The 17,259-nt window shown below is 35.1% G+C and overlaps 3 non-coding genes across 3 annotated transcripts; all 3 read left to right on the plus strand.

Moving 5' to 3' along the window:
* Positions 1-12,727: 12,727 nt before the first annotated feature.
* On the plus strand, positions 12,728-12,846 carry LOC149409044 (5S ribosomal RNA). The gene has a single exon (XR_016305293.1). It is a non-coding gene; the product is annotated as a 5S ribosomal RNA (ribosomal RNA).
* Positions 12,847-13,169: 323 nt separating this feature from the next.
* Positions 13,170-13,288, plus strand: LOC149409045 (5S ribosomal RNA). The gene has a single exon (XR_016305294.1). It is a non-coding gene; the product is annotated as a 5S ribosomal RNA (ribosomal RNA).
* Positions 13,289-13,611: 323 nt separating this feature from the next.
* On the plus strand, positions 13,612-13,730 carry LOC149409046 (5S ribosomal RNA). The gene has a single exon (XR_016305295.1). It is a non-coding gene; the product is annotated as a 5S ribosomal RNA (ribosomal RNA).
* Positions 13,731-17,259: the final 3,529 nt, after the last annotated feature.

The raw sequence follows: 17,259 nt of genomic DNA on the forward strand, positions 1-17,259 counted from the left end.
AATTCGGAAGCAGTTTTTTCAGGCTCTATGGGACTAAATGGGCTGAAATTTCTGAAAAGTGATGAGAGTCGTTGTCCAAATCGAATTCAGTCAGAAAATCTCCATAAAGTTGTATTTTTAGAAAAATCATAATTTTTATGGACGCTTATTTCAGACTTGGGTTTAGAATTTTGAAGCAGTTTTATCAGGCACTATGGCACCAAACGGTTTGAAATTTTGGAATAGTGATGAGAGTCGTTGTCCAAATCGAATTCAGTCAGAAAACTCCATAAAGTTGTATTTTAAAAAAATCATTATTTTTATGGACGCTAATTTCAGACTTGGGTTCGATCTAAGGAAGCAGTTTTTGCAGGCTCTATGGGACCAAACGGGCTCAAATTTTGGAATAGTGATGAGAGTCGTTGTCCAAATCTAATTCAGTCTCTAAATCTCCATAAAGTTGTTTTTTTAGAAAAATCATGTTTTTTATGAACGCTAATTTCAGACTTGGGTTCGGTATTTGGAAGCGGTTTATTCAGGCTCTATGGGACCAAACGGGCTCAAATTTTGGAATAGTGATGAGAGTCGTTGTCCAAATCGAATTCAGTCATGAAATCTCCATAAACTTGTATTTAAAAAAAAAAAATTATATTCAAATTTCAGACTTGGGTTCGGAATTTGGAAGCAGATTTTTCAAACTCTATGGGACTAAATTGGCTGAAATTTCTGAAAAGTGATGAGAGTCGTTGTCCAAATCGAATTCAGTCACAAAATCTCCATAAAGTTGTATTTTTAGAAAAATCATAATAATTATGGACGCTTATTTCAGACTTGGGTTCGGAATTCGGAAGCAGTTTTTTCAGGCTCTATGGGACTAAATGGGCTGAAATTTCTGAAAAGTGATGAGAGTCGTTGTCCAAATCGAATTCAGTCACAAAATCTCCATAAAGTTTTCTTTTTAGGAAAATCATTATTTTTATGGACGCTAATTTCAGACTTGGGTTCGATCTAAGGAAGCAGTTTTTGCAGGCTCTATGGGTCCAAACGGGCTCGAATTTCGGAATAGTGATAAGAGTCGTTGTCCAAATCTAGTTCAGTCAAAAAATCTCCATAAAGTTGTATTTTTAGAAAAATCATGTTTTTTATGGACGCTAATTTCAGACTTGGGTTCGGAATTTGGAAGCAGTTTTTTCAGGCTCAATGGGACTTAATGGGCTGAAATTTTGGAAAAGTGATGAGAGTCGTTGTCCAAATCGAATTCAGTCACAAGATCTCCATAAAGTTGTATTTTTAGAAAAATCATAATAATTATGGACGCTTATTTCAGACTTGGGTTCGGAATTCGGAAGCAGTTTTTTCAGGCTCTATGGGACTAAATGGGCTGAAATTTCTGAAAAGTGATGAGAGTCGTTGTCCAAATCGAATTCAGTCAGAAAATCTCCATAAAGTTGTATTTTTAGAAAAATCATAATTTTTATGGACGCTTATTTCAGACTTGGGTTTAGAATTTTGAAGCAGTTTTATCAGGCACTATGGCACCAAACGGTTTGAAATTTTGGAATAGTGATGAGAGTCGTTGTCCAAATCGAATTCAGTCAGAAAACTCCATAAAGTTGTATTTTAAAAAAATCATTATTTTTATGGACGCTAATTTCAGACTTGGGTTCGATCTAAGGAAGCAGTTTTTGCAGGCTCTATGGGACCAAACGGGCTCAAATTTTGGAATAGTGATGAGAGTCGTTGTCCAAATCTAATTCAGTCTCTAAATCTCCATAAAGTTGTTTTTTTAGAAAAATCATGTTTTTTATGAACGCTCATTTCAGACTTGGGTTCGGTATTTGGAAGCGGTTTATTCAGGCTCTATGGGACCAAACGGGCTCAAATTTTGGAATAGTGATGAGAGTCGTTGTCCAAATCGAATTCAGTCATGAAATCTCCATAAACTTGTATTTAAAAAAAAAAAAAAATTATATTCAAATTTCAGACTTGGGTTCGGAATTTGGAAGTAGTTTTTTCAGGCCCTATGGGATAAAACTGGCTGAAATTATGGAATATTGATAAGAGTCGTTGTCAAAATCTAATTTAGTCACAAAATCTCCATAAAGTTGTATTTTCAGAAAAATCATGTTTTTTATGGACGCTGATTTCAGACTTGGGTTCGGAATTTGGAAGCAGTTTTTTCAGGCTCTATGGGACTAAATGGGCTGAAATTTTGGAAAAGTGATGAGAGTCGTTGTCCAAATCGAATTCAGTCACAAAATTTCAATAAAGTTGTCTTTTTAGAAAAATCATTATTTTTATGGACGCGAATTTCAGACTTGGGTTCGATCTAAGGAAGCAGTTTTTGCAGGCTCTATGGGACCAAACGGGCTCAAATTTTGGAATAGTGATGAGAGTCGTTGTCCAAATCGAATTCAGTCACGAAATCTCCATAAACTTGTATTTAAAAAAAAAAAAAAAAATTATATTCAAATTTCAGACTTGGGTTCGGAATTTGGAAGCAGATTTTTCAGGCCCTATGGGATAAAACGGGCTGAAATTATGGAATAGTGATAAGAGTCGTTGTCCAAATCGAATTCAGTCACAAAATCTCCATAAAGTTGTATTTTTAGAAAAATCATAATTTTTATGGACGCTTATTTCAGACTTGGGTTTAGAATTTTGAAGCAGTTTTATCAGGCACTATGGCACCAAACGGTTTGAAATTTTGGAATAGTGATGAGAGCCGTTGTCCAAATCGAATTCAGTCAGAAAACTCCATAAAGTTGTATTTTAAAAAAATCATTATTTTTATGGACGCTAATTTCAGACTTGGGTTCGATCTAAGGAAGCAGTTTTTGCAGGCTCTATGGGACCAAACGGGCTCAAATTTTGGAATAGTGATGAGAGTCGTTGTCCAAATCTAATTCAGTCTCAAAATCTCCATAAAGTTGTTTTTTTAGAAAAATAATGTTTTTTATGAACGCTAATTTCAGACTTGGGTTCGGTATTTGGAAGCGGTTTATTCAGGCTCTATGGGACCAAACGGGCTCAAATTTTGGAATAGTGATGAGAGTTGTTGTCCAAATCGAATTCAGTCATGAAATCTCCATAAACTTGTATTTAAAAAAAAAAAAATTATATTCAAATTTCATACTTGGGTTCGGAATTTGGAAGTAGTTTTTTCAGGCCCTATGGGATAAAACTGGCTGAAATTATGGAATAGTGATGAGAGTCGTTGTCAAAATCTAATTTAGTCACAAAATCTCCATAAAGTTGTATTTTCAGAAAAATCATGTTTTTTATGGACGCTGATTTCAGACTTGGGTTCGGAATTTGGAAGCAGTTTTTTCAGGCTCTATGGGACTAAATGGGCTGAAATTTTGGAAAAGTGATGAGAGTCGTTGTCCAAATCGAATTCAGTCACAAAATCTCAATAAAATTGTCTTTTTAGAAAAATCATTATTTTTATGGAAGCGAATTTCAGACATGGGTTCGATCTAAGGAAGCAGTTTTTGCAGGCTCTATGGGACCAAACGGGCTCAAATTTTGGAATTGTGATGAGATTCGTTGTCCAAATCGAATTCAGTCACAAAATCTCAATAAAGGTGTCTTTTTAGAAAAATCATTATTTTTATGGACGCGAATTTCAGACTTGGGTTCGATCTAAGGAAGCAGTTTTTGCAGGCTCTATGGGACCAAACGGGCTCAAATTTTGGAAAAGTGATGAGAGTCGTTGTCCAAATTTAGTTCAGTCAAAAAAAAACCACCAACAAGTTTTATTTTTAGAAAAATCATGTTTTTTATGGACGCTAATTTCAGACTTGGGTTCGGAATTTGGAAGCAGTTTTTTCAGGCTCTATGGGACTAAATGGGCTGAAATTTTGGAAAAGTGATGAGAGTCGTTGTCCAAATCGAATTCAGTCACAAAATCTCCATAAAGTTGTATTTTTAGAAAAATCATTATTTTTATGGACGCTAATTTCAGACTTGGGTTCGATCTAAGGAAGCAGTTTTTGCAGGCTCTATGGGACCAAACGGGCTCAAATTTTGGAATAGTGATGAGAGTCGTTGTCCAAATCTAATTCAGTCTCAAAATCTACATAAAGTTGTATTTTTAGAAAAATCATGTTTTTTATGAACGCTAATTTCAGACTTGGGTTCGTTATTTGGAAGCGGTTTATTCAGGCTCTATGGGACCAAACGGGCTAAAATTTTGGAATAGTTATGAGAGTCGTTGTCCAAATCGAATTCAGTCATGAAATCTCCATAAACTTGTATTTAAAAAAAAAAAAAAATTATATTCAAATTTCAGACTTGGGTTCGGAATTTGGAAGCAGTTTTTTCAGGCCCTATGGGATAAAACTTGCTGAAATTATGGAATAGTGATAAGAGTCGTTGTCAACATCTAATTTAGTCACAAAATCTCCATTAAGTTGTATTTTCAGAAAAATCATGTTTTTTATGGACGCTGATTTCAGACTTGGGTTCGGAATTTGGAAGCAGTTTTTGCAGGCTCTATGGGACCAAACGGGCTCAAATTTTGGAATTGTGATGAGAGTCGTTGTCCAAATCGAATTCAGTCACAAAATCTCAATAAAGGTGTCTTTTTAGAAAAATCATTATTTTTATGGACGCGAATTTCAGACTTGGGTTCGATCTAAGGAAGCAGTTTTTGCAGGCTCTATGGGACCAAACGGGCTCAAATTTTGGAAAAGTGATGAGAGTTGTTGTCCAAATCGAATTCAGTCATGAAATCTCCATAAACTTGTATTTAAAAAAAAAAAAAATTATATTCAAATTTCATACTTGGGTTCGGAATTTGGAAGTAGTTTTTTCAGGCCCTATGGGATAAAACTGGCTGAAATTATGGAATAGTGATAAGAGTCGTTGTCAAAATCTAATTTAGTCACAAAATCTCCATAAAGTTGTATTTTCAGAAAAATCATGTTTTTTATGGACGCTGATTTCAGACTTGGGTTCGGAATTTGGAAGCAGTTTTTTCAGGCTCTATGGGACTAAATGGGCTGAAATTTTGGAAAAGTGATGAGAGTCGTTGTCCAAATCGAATTCAGTCACAAAATCTCAATAAAATTGTCTTTTTAGAAAAATCATTATTTTTATGGACGCGAATTTCAGACTTGGGTTCGATCTAAGGAAGCAGTTTTTGCAGGCTCTATGGGACCAAACGGGCTCAAATTTCGGAATTGTGATGAGAGTCGTGGTCCAAATCGAATTCAGTCACAAAATCTCAATAAAGGTGTCTTTTTAGAAAAATCATTATTTTTATGGACGCGAATTTCAGACTTGGGTTCGATCTAAGGAAGCAGTTTTTGCAGGCTCTATGGGACCAAACGGGCTCAAATTTTAGAAAAGTGATGAGAGTCGTTGTCCAAATTTAGTTCAGTCAAAAAAAATCTCCATCAAGTTTTATTTTTAGAAAAATCATGTTTTTTATGGACGCTAATTTCAGACTTGGGTTCGGAATTTGGAAGCAGTTTTTTCAGGCTCTATGGGACTAAATGGGCTGAAATTTTGGAAAAGTGATGAGAGTCGTTGTCCAAATCGAATTCAGTCACAAAATCTCCATAAAGTTGTATTTTTAGAAAAATCATTATTTTTATGGACGCTAATTTCAGACTTGGGTTCGATCTAAGGAAGCAGTTTTTGCAGGCTCTATGGGACCAAACGGGCTCAAATTTTGGAATAGTGATGAGAGTCGTTGTCCAAATCTAATTCAGTCTCAAAATCTACATAAAGTTGTATTTTTAGAAAAATCATGTTTTTTATGAACGCTAATTTCAGACTTGGGTTCGTTATTTGGAAGCGGTTTATTCAGGCTCTATGGGACCAAACGGGCTAAAATTTTGGAATAGTTATGAGAGTCGTTGTCCAAATCGAATTCAGTCATGAAATCTCCATAAACTTGTATTTAAAAAAAAAAAAAAATTATATTCAAATTTCAGACTTGGGTTCGGAATTTGGAAGCAGTTTTTTCAGGCCCTATGGGATAAAACTGGCTGAAATTATGGAATAGTGATAAGAGTCGTTGTCAACATCTAATTTAGTCACAAAATCTCCATTAGGTTGTATTTTCAGAAAAATCATGTTTTTTATGGACGCTGATTTCAGACTTGGGTTCGGAATTTGGAAGCAGTTTTTGCAGGCTCTATGGGACCAAACGGGCTCAAATTTTGGAATTGTGATGAGAGTCGTTGTCCAAATCGAATTCAGTCACAAAATCTCAATAAAGGTGTCTTTTTAGAAAAATCATTATTTTTATGGACGCGAATTTCAGACTTGGGTTCGATCTAAGGAAGCAGTTTTTGCAGGCTCTATGGGACCAAACGGGCTCAAATTTTGGAAAAGTGATGAGAGTCGTTGTCCGAATCTAGTTCAGTCAAAAAAAATCTCCATAAAGTTTTATTTTTAGAAAAATCATGTTTTTTATGGACGCTAATTTCAGACTTGGGTTCGGAATTTGGAAGCAGTTTTTTCAGGCTCTATGGGACTAAATGGGCTGAAATTTTGGAAAAGTGATGAGAGTCGTTGTCCAAATCGAATTCAGTCACAAAATCTCAATAAAGGTGTCTTTTTAGAAAAATCATTATTTTTATGGACGCGAATTTCAGACTTGGGTTCGATCTAAGGAAGCAGTTTTTGCAGGCTCTATGGGACCAAACGGGCTCAAATTTTGGAAAAGTGATGAGAGTCGTTGTCCAAATCTAATTCAGTCTCAAAATCTCCATAAAGTTGTTTTTTTAGAAAAATAATGTTTTTTATGAACGCTAATTTCAGACTTGGGTTCGGTATTTGGAAGCGGTTTATTCAGGCTCTATGGGACCAAACGGGCTCAAATTTTGGAATAGTGATGAGAGTTGTTGTCCAAATCGAATTCAGTCATGAAATCTCCATAAACTTGTATTTAAAAAAAAAAAAAATTATATTCAAATTTCATACTTGGGTTCGGAATTTGGAAGTAGTTTTTTCAGGCCCTATGGGATAAAACTGGCTGAAATTATGGAATAGTGATAAGAGTCGTTGTCAAAATCTAATTTAGTCACAAAATCTCCATAAAGTTGTTTTTTCAGAAAAATCATGTTTTTTATGGACGCTGATTTCAGACTTGGGTTCGGAATTTGGAAGCAGTTTTTTCAGGCTCTATGGGACTAAATGGGCTGAAATTTTGGAAAAGTGATGAGAGTCGTTGTCCAAATCGAATTCAGTCACAAAATCTCAATAAAATTGTCTTTTTAGAAAAATCATTATTTTTATGGAAGCGAATTTCAGACATGGGTTCGATCTAAGGAAGCAGTTTTTGCAGGCTCTATGGGACCAAACGGGCTCAAATTTCGGAATTGTGATGAGAGTCGTTGTCCAAATCGAATTCAGTCACAAAATCTCAATAAAGGTGTCTTTTTAGAAAAATCATTATTTTTATGGACGCGAATTTCAGACTTGGGTTCGATCTAAGGAAGCAGTTTTTGCAGGCTCTATGGGACCAAACGGGCTCAAATTTTGGAAAAGTGATGAGAGTCGTTGTCCAAATCTAGTTCAGTCAAAAAAAATCTCCATAAAGTTTTATTTTTAGAAAAATCATGTTTTTTATGGACGCTAATTTCAGACTTGGGTTCGGAATTTGGAAGCAGTTTTTTCAGGCTCTATGGGACTAAATGGGCTGAAATTTTGGAAAAGTGATGAGAGTCGTTGTCCAAATCGAATTCAGTCACAAAATCTCCATAAAGTTGTATTTTTAGAAAAATCATTATTTTTATGGACGCTAATTTCAGACTTGGGTTCGATCTAAGGAAGCAGTTTTTGCAGGCTCTATGGGACCAAACGGGCTCAAATTTTGGAATAGTGATGAGAGTCGTTGTCCAAATCTAATTCAGTCTCAAAATCTACATAAAGTTGTATTTTTAGAAAAATCATGTTTTTTATGAACGCTAATTTCAGACTTGGGTTCGTTATTTGGAAGCGGTTTATTCAGGCTCTATGGGACCAAACGGGCTAAAATTTTGGAATAGTTATGAGAGTCGTTGTCCAAATCGAATTCAGTCATGAAATCTCCATAAACTTGTATTTAAAAAAAAAAAAAAATTATATTCAAATTTCAGACTTGGGTTCGGAATTTGGAAGCAGTTTTTTCAGGCCCTATGGGATAAAACTTGCTGAAATTATGGAATAGTGATAAGAGTCGTTGTCAACATCTAATTTAGTCACAAAATCTCCATTAAGTTGTATTTTCAGAAAAATCATGTTTTTTATGGACGCTGATTTCAGACTTGGGTTCGGAATTTGGAAGCAGTTTTTGCAGGCTCTATGGGACCAAACGGGCTCAAATTTTGGAATTGTGATGAGAGTCGTTGTCCAAATCGAATTCAGTCACAAAATCTCAATAAAGGTGTCTTTTTAGAAAAATCATTATTTTTATGGACGCGAATTTCAGACTTGGGTTCGATCTAAGGAAGCAGTTTTTGCAGGCTCTATGGGACCAAACGGGCTCAAATTTTGGAAAAGTGATGAGAGTCGTTGTCCGAATCTAGTTCAGTCAAAAAAAATCTCCATAAAGTTTTCTTTTTAGAAAAATCATGTTTTTTATGGACGCTAATTTCAGACTTGGGTTCGGAATTTGGAAGCAGTTTTTTCAGGCTCTATGGGACTAAATGGGCTGAAATTTTGGAAAAGTGATGAGAGTCGTTGTCCAAATCGAATTCAGTCACAAAATCTCCATAAAGTTGTATTTTTAGAAAAATCATTATTTTTATGGACGCTAATTTCAGACTTGGGTTCGATCTAAGGAAGCAGTTTTTGCAGGCTCTATGGGACCAAACGGGCTCAAATTTTGGAATAGTGATGAGAGTCGTTGTCCAAATCTAATTCAGTCTCAAAATCTACATAAAGTTGTATTTTTAGAAAAATCATGTTTTTTATGAACGCTAATTTCAGACTTGGGTTCGTTATTTGGAAGCGGTTTATTCAGGCTCTATGGGACCAAACGGGCTCAAATTTTGGAATAGTGATGAGAGTCGTTGTCCAAATCGAATTCAGTCATGAAATCTCCATAAACTTGTATTTAAAAAAAAAAAAAATTATATTCAAATTTCAGACTTGGGTTCGGAATTTGGAAGCAGTTTTTTCAGGCCCTATGGGATAAAACTAGCTGAAATTATGGAATAGTGATAAGAGTCGTTTTCCAAATCGAATTCAGTCACAAAATCTCCATAAAGTTGTATTTTTAGAAAAATCATGTTTTTTATGGACGCTAATTTCAGACTTGGGTTCGGAATTTGGAAGCAGTTTTTTCAGGCTCAATGGGACTTAATGGGCTGAAATTTTGGAAAAGTGATGAGAGTCGTTGTCCAAATCGAATTCAGTCACAAGATCTCCATAAAGTTGTATTTTTAGAAAAATCATAATAATTATGGACGCTTATTTCAGACTTGGGTTCGGAATTCGGAAGCAGTTTTTTCAGGCTCTATGGGACTAAATGGGCTGAAATTTCTGAAAAGTGATGAGAGTCGTTGTCCAAATCGAATTCAGTCACAAAATCTCCATTAAGTTGTATTTTCAGAAAAATCATATTTTTTATGGACGCTGATTTCAGACTTGGGTTCGGAATTTGGAAGCAGTTTTTTCAGGCTCTATGGGACTAAATGGGCTGAAATTTTGGAAAAGTGATGAGAGTCGTTGTCCAAATCGAATTCAGTCACAAAATCTCCATAAAGTTGTATTTTTAGAAAAATCATAATTTTTATGGACGCTTATTTCAGACTTGGGTTTAGAATTTTGAAGCAGTTTTATCAGGCACTATGGCACCAAACTGTTTGAAATTTTGGAATAGTGATGAGAGCCGTTGTCCAAATCGAATTCAGTCAGAAAACTCCATAAAGTTGTATTTTAAAAAAATCATTATTTTTATGGACGCTAATTTCAGACTTGGGTTCGATCTAAGGAAGCAGTTTTTGCAGGCTCTATGGGACCAAACGGGATCAAATTTTGGTATAGTGATGAGAGTCGTTGTCCAAATCTAATTCAGTCTCAAAATCTCCATAAAGTTGTTTTTTTAGAAAAATAATGTTTTTTATGAACGCTAATTTCAGACTTGGGTTCGGTATTTGGAAGCGGTTTATTCAGGCTCTATGGGACCAAACGGGCTCAAATTTTGGAATAGTGATGAGAGTCGTTGTCCAAATCGAATTCAGTCATGAAATCTCCATAAACTTGTATTTAAAAAAAAAAAAAAATTATATTCAAATTTCAGACTTGAGTTCGGAATTTGGAAGTAGTTTTTTCAGGCCCTATGGGATAAAACTGGCTGAAATTATGGAATAGTGATAAGAGTCGTTGTCAAAATCTAATTTAGTCACAAAATCTCCATAAAGTTGTATTTTCAGAAAAATCATGTTTTTTATGGACGCTGATTTCAGACTTGGGTTCGGAATTTGGAAGCAGTTTTTTCAGGCTCTATGGGACTAAATGGGCTGAAATTTTGGAATTGTGATGAGAGTCGTTGTCCAAATCGAATTCAGTCATGAAATCTCCATAAACTTGTATTTAAAACAAAAACAAAAATTATATTCAAATTTCAGACTTGGGTTCGGAATTTGGAAGCAGTTTTTTCAGGCCCTATGGGATAAAACGGGCTGAAATTATGGAATAGTGATAAGAGTCGTTGTCAAAATCTAATTTAGTCACAAAATCTCCATTAAGTTGTATTTTCAGAAAAATCATGTTTTTTATGGACATTGATTTCAGACTTGGGTTCGGAATTCGGAAGCAGTTTTTTCAGGCTCTATGGGACTAAATTGGCTGAAATTTCTGAAAAGTGATGAGAGTCGTTGTCCAAATCGAATTCAGTCACAAAATCTCCATAAAGTTGTATTTTTAGAAAAATCATTATTTTTATGGACGCTAATTTCAGACTTGGGTTCGATCTAAGGAAGCAGTTTTTGCAGGCTCTATGGGACCAAACGGGCTCAAATTTTGGAATAGTGATGAGAGTCGTTGTCCAAATCTAATTCAGTCTCAAAATCTCCATAAAGTTGTATTTTTAGAAAAATCATGTTTTTTATGAACGCTGATTTCAGACTTGGGTTCGGTATTTGGAAGCGGTTTATTCAGGCTCTATGGGACCAAACGGGCTCAAATTTTGGAATAGTGATGAGAGTCGTTGTCCAAATCGAATTCAGTCACGAAATCTCCATAAACTTGTATTTAAAAAAAAAAAAAAAATTATATTCAAATTTCAGACTTGGGTTCGGAATTTGAAAGCAGATTTTTCAGGCCCTATGGGATAAAACGGGCTGAAATTATGGAATAGTGATAAGAGTCGTTGTCAAAATCTAATTTAGTCACAAAATCTCCATTAAGTTGTATTTTCAGAAAAATCATGTTTTTTATGGACGCTGATTTCAGACTTGGGTTCGGAATTTGGAAGCAGTTTTTTCAGGCTCTATGGGACCAAACGGGCTCAAATTTTGGAATAGTGATGAGAGTCGTTGTCCAAATCGAATTCAGTCACGAAATCTCCATAAACTTGTATTTAAAAAAAAAAAAAAAATTATATTCAAATTTCAGACTTGGGTTCGGAATTTGAAAGCAGATTTTTCAGGCCCTATGGGATAAAACGGGCTGAAATTATGGAATAGTGATAAGAGTCGTTGTCCAAATCTAATTCAGTCACAAAATCTCCATAAAGTTGTGTTTTTAGAAAAATCATAATTTTTATGGACGCTTATTTCAGACTTGGGTTTAGAATTTTGAAGCAGTTTTATCAGGCACTATGGCACCAAACGGTTTGAAATTTTGGAATAGTGATGAGAGTCGTTGTCCAAATCGAATTCAGTCAGAAAACTCCATAAAGTTGTATTTTAAAAAAATCATTATTTTTATGGACGCTAATTTCAGACTTGGGTTCGATCTAAGGAAGCAGTTTTTGCAGGCTCTATGGGACCAAACGGGCTCAAATTTTGGAATAGTGATAAGAGTCGTTGTCCAAATCTAATTCAGTCTCAAAATCTCCATAAAGTTGTTTTTTTAGAAAAATCATGTTTTTTATGAACGCTAATTTCAGACTTGGGTTCGGTATTTGGAAGCGGTTTATTCAGGCTCTATGGGACCAAACGGGCTCAAATTTTGGAATAGTGATGAGAGTCGTTGTCCAAATCGAATTCAGTCATGAAATCTCCATAAACTTGTATTTAAAAAAAAAAAAAATGGGTGTGTCAAGCCTACGCAAGACAGAAGTGAAACTTCTAGTATTCTTCTCTCTCTCTCTTTTCATTTCATTCTCTCTTTTTTTCTGTCTATTGACATATTTATAAGTAGCATGTGATAAAAAAAATTAAAAGTTATAAAAAAAGAAAAAAAAAATTAGTTAAAGCGGGGATCGAACCTCGGTTCTTCACGACCACAGTCGTGCGCTCTGCCTGTAGACAGCGAAGATGAGTTAGGAGAGTGAGTTAAACTAGGTATATAATATTAGCTAGGCTCCTATAGCGAAATGATCCCGTTTTTTCGTCACGGTCATGAGTCGGTTTTACTCCGGTCCTCGAAATTGCATGACGCGCGTAAAGAAGTTTCACTTCAAAAAATTCCTGCAAAGTTATGGATGTAATTACGATCTTTTTCAAGCGCGTATGTAATGATTATTTTTATCAACGTCGCATACACCTTGCTAATGTTTTCAGTATTATTAGGGCTTTTTTATACTAATTTTCATATATTTATTGGCAGGTAGAGTAGAAATTAATATTGTTTAGCGTTTGCCAACGACCATACCATGTTGAACACACCGGTTCTCGTCCGATCACCGAAGTTAAGCAACATTGGGCGCGGTCAGTACTTGGATGGGTGACCGCTTGGGAACACCGCGTGCCGTTGGCCCATTTTTTATGGTAATTTCATGTTTTTTTTTATTTTTTTATCGTTACTATCATTAATAATATCATAAAATTCTTTAACTTTTCAAGTATGCTACAGGCCTAAAATATTACTTAGTGGATTGATATTATGGTCAACCATTGAAAAAAAAAATTCCTGCAAAGTTATGGATGTAATTACGATCTTTTTCAAGCGCGTATGTAATGATTATTTTTATCAACGTCGCACACACCTTGCTAATGTTTTCAGTATTATTAGGGCTTTTTTATACTAATTTTCATATATTTATTGGCAGGTAGAATAGAAATTAATATTGTTTAGCGTTTGCCAACGACCATACCATGTTGAACACACCGGTTCTCGTCCGATCACCGAAGTTAAGCAACATTGGGCGCGGTCAGTACTTGGATGGGTGACCGCTTGGGAACACCGCGTGCCGTTGGCCCATTTTTTATGGTAATTTCATGTTTTTTTTTATTTTTTTATCGTTACTATCATTAATAATATCATAAAATTCTTTAACTTTTCAAGTATGCTACAGGCCTAAAATATTACTTAGTGGATTGATATTATGGTCAACCATTGAAAAAAAAAATTCCTGCAAAGTTATGGATGTAATTACGATCTTTTTCAAGCGCGTATGTAATGATTATTTTTATCAACGTCGCACACACCTTGCTAATGTTTTCAGTATTATTAGGGCTTTTTTATACTAATTTTCATATATTTATTGGCAGGTAGAATAGAAATTAATATTGTTTAGCGTTTGCCAACGACCATACCATGTTGAACACACCGGTTCTCGTCCGATCACCGAAGTTAAGCAACATTGGGCGCGGTCAGTACTTGGATGGGTGACCGCTTGGGAACACCGCGTGCCGTTGGCCCATTTTTTATGGTAATTTTATGTTTTTTTTTATTTTTTTATCGTTAACATCATAAAAAATTTTATATCATTCTTTAACTTTTCAAGTATGCTACAGGCCTAAAATATTACTTAGTGGATTGATATTATGGTCAACCATTGAAAAAAAAAAAGGCGTTAAAAACAAAAAAATAATGTGCGATGGCCGAGAATCGAACTCGGATCAACTGCTTGGAAAGCAACTACGCTGACCATTACACCACCAACGCCAGTTGTCGAGATGAGCTAAGAAGCATTTATATTTTACTTCAAAACTTTGACTAGATCAAATGAACTTTAATCGGTCCCGCATTTTCGTTTCGGTCATGAGTTGGTTTTACTCCGGTACTCGAAATTGCATGACGCGGGTAAAGAAGTTTCACTTCAAAAGGCGTTAAAAACAAAAAAATAATGTGCGATGGCCGAGAATCGAACTCGGATCAACTGCTTGGAAAGCAACTACGCTGACCATTACACCACCAACGCCAGTTGTCGAGATGAGCTAAGAAGCATTTATATTTTACTTCAAAACTTTGACTAGATCAAATGAACTTTAATCGGTCCCGCATTTTCGTTTCGGTCATGAGTTGGTTTTACTCCGGTACTCGAAATTGCATGACGCGGGTAAAGAAGTTTCACTTCAAAAAAAAATTATATTCAAATTTCAGACTTGGGTTCGGAATTTGGAAGCAGTTTTTTCTGGCTCTATGGGACTAAATGGGCTGAAATTTTGGAAAAGTGATGAGAGTCGTTGTCCAAATCGAATTCAGTCACAAAATTTCAATAAAGTTGTCTTTTTAGAAAAATCATTATTTTTATGGACGCGAATTTCAGACTTGGGTTCGATCTAAGGAAGCAGTTTTTGCAGGCTCTATGGGACCAAACGAGCTCAAATTTTGGAATAGTGATGAGAGTCGTTGTCCAAATCGAATTCAGTCACGAAATCTCCATAAACTTGTATTTAAAAAAAAAAAAAAATTATATTCAAATTTCAGACTTGGGTTCGGAATTTGGAAGCAGATTTTTCAGGCCCTATGGGACTAAATGGGCTGAAATTTTGGAAAAGTGATGAGAGTCGTTGTCCAAATCGAATTCAGTCACAAAATCTCCATAAAGTTGTATTTTTAGAAAAATCATTATTTTTATGGACGCTTATTTCAGACTTGGGTTTAGAATTTTGAAGCAGTTTTATCAGGCACTATGGCACCAAACGGTTTGAAATTTTGGAATAGTGATGAGAGTCGTTGTCCAAATCGAATTCAGTCAGAAAACTCCATAAAGTTGTATTTTAAAAAAATCATTATTTTTATGGACGCTAATTTCAGACTTGGGTTCGATCTAAGGAAGCAGTTTTTGCAGGCTCTATGGGACCAAACGGGCTCAAATTTTGGAATAGTGATGAGAGTCGTTGTCCAAATCTAATTCAGTCTCAAAATCTCCATAAAGTTGTCTTTTTAGAAAAATCATTATTTTTATGGACGCGAATTTCAGACTTGGGTTCGATCTAAGGAAGCAGTTTTTTCTGGCTCTATGGGACTAAATGGGCTGAAATTTTGGAAAAGTGATGAGAGTCGTTGTCCAAATCGAATTCAGTCACAAAATTTCAATAAAGTTGTCTTTTTAGAAAAATCATTATTTTTATGGACGCGAATTTCAGACTTGGGTTCGATCTAAGGAAGCAGTTTTTGCAGGCTCTATGGGACCAAACGAGCTCAAATTTTGGAATAGTGATGAGAGTCGTTGTCCAAATCGAATTCAGTCACGAAATCTCCATAAACTTGTATTTAAAAAAAAAAAAAAATTATATTCAAATTTCAGACTTGGGTTCGGAATTTGGAAGCAGATTTTTCAGGCCCTATGGGACTAAATGGGCTGAAATTTTGGAAAAGTGATGAGAGTCGTTGTCCAAATCGAATTCAGTCACAAAATCTCCATAAAGTTGTATTTTTAGAAAAATCATTATTTTTATGGACGCTTATTTCAGACTTGGGTTTAGAATTTTGAAGCAGTTTTATCAGGCACTATGGCACCAAACGGTTTGAAATTTTGGAATAGTGATGAGAGTCGTTGTCCAAATCGAATTCAGTCAGAAAACTCCATAAAGTTGTATTTTAAAAAAATCATTATTTTTATGGACGCTAATTTCAGACTTGGGTTCGATCTAAGGAAGCAGTTTTTGCAGGCTCTATGGGACCAAACGGGCTCAAATTTTGGAATAGTGATGAGAGTCGTTGTCCAAATCTAATTCAGTCTCAAAATCTCCATAAAGTTGTATTTTTAGAAAAATCATGTTTTTTATGAACGCTAATTTCAGACTTGGGTTCGGTATTTGGAAGCGGTTTATTCAAGCTCTATGGGACCAAACGGGCTCAAATTTTGGAATAGTGATGAGAGTCGTTGTCCAAATCGAATTCAGTCATGAAATCTCCATAAACTTGTATTTTTAAAAAAAAAAAAAATATATTCAAATTTCAGACTTGGGTTCGGAATTTGGAAGCAGTTTTTTCAGGCCCTTTGGGATAAAACGGGCTGAAATTATGGAATAGTGATAAGGGTCGTTGTCAAAATTTAATTTAGTCACAAAATCTCCATTTATTTGTATTTTCAGAAAAATCATGTTTTTTATGGACGCTGATTTCAGACTTGGGTTCGGAATTTGGAAGCAGTTTTTTCAGGCTCTATGGGACTAAATTGGCTGAAATTTCTGAAAAGTGATGAGAGTCGTTGTCCAAATCGAATTCAGTCACAAAATCTCCATAAAGTTGTATTTTTAGAAAAATCATTATTTTTATGGACGCTTATTTCAGACTTGGGTTAGATCTAAGGAAGCAGTTTTTGCAGGCTCTATGGGACCAAACGGGCTCAAATTTTGGAATAGTGATGAGAGTCGTTGTCCAAATCTAATTCAGTCTCAAAATTTCCATAAAGTTGTATTTTTAGAAAAATCATGTTTTTTATGAACGCTAATTTCAGACTTGGGTTCGGTATTTGGAAACGGTTTATTCAGGCTCTATGGGACCAAACGGGCTCAAATTTTGGAATAGTGATGAGAGTCGTTGTCCAAATCGAATTCAGTCACGAAATCTCCATAAACTTGTATTTAAAAAAAAAAAAAAAATTAGATTCAAATTTCAGACTTGGGTTCGGAATTTGGAAGCAGTTTTTTCAGGCCCTATGGGATAAAACGGGCTGAAATTATGGAATAGTGATAAGAGTCGTTGTCAAAATCTAATTTAGTCACAAAATCTCCAATAAGTTGTATTTTCAGAAAAATCATGTTTTTTATGGACGCTGATTTCAGACTTGGGTTCGGAATTTGGAAGCAGTTTTTTCAGGCTCTATGGGACTAAATGGGCTGAAATTTTGGAATAGTGATAAGAGTCATTTTCTTAATCGAATTCAGTCACGAAATCTCCATAAACTTGTATTTAAAAAAAAAAAAAAATTATATTCAAATTTCAGACTTGGGTTCGGAATTTGGAAGCAGTTTTTTCAGGCCCTATGGGATAAAA

Source organism: Hesperophylax consimilis, unplaced genomic scaffold (genome assembly GCF_061612785.1).
Source record: "Hesperophylax consimilis isolate HC1 unplaced genomic scaffold, BYU_Hcon_1.0 scaffold_37, whole genome shotgun sequence".
In the NCBI taxonomy this organism is placed as follows: domain Eukaryota; kingdom Metazoa; phylum Arthropoda; class Insecta; order Trichoptera; family Limnephilidae; genus Hesperophylax; species Hesperophylax consimilis.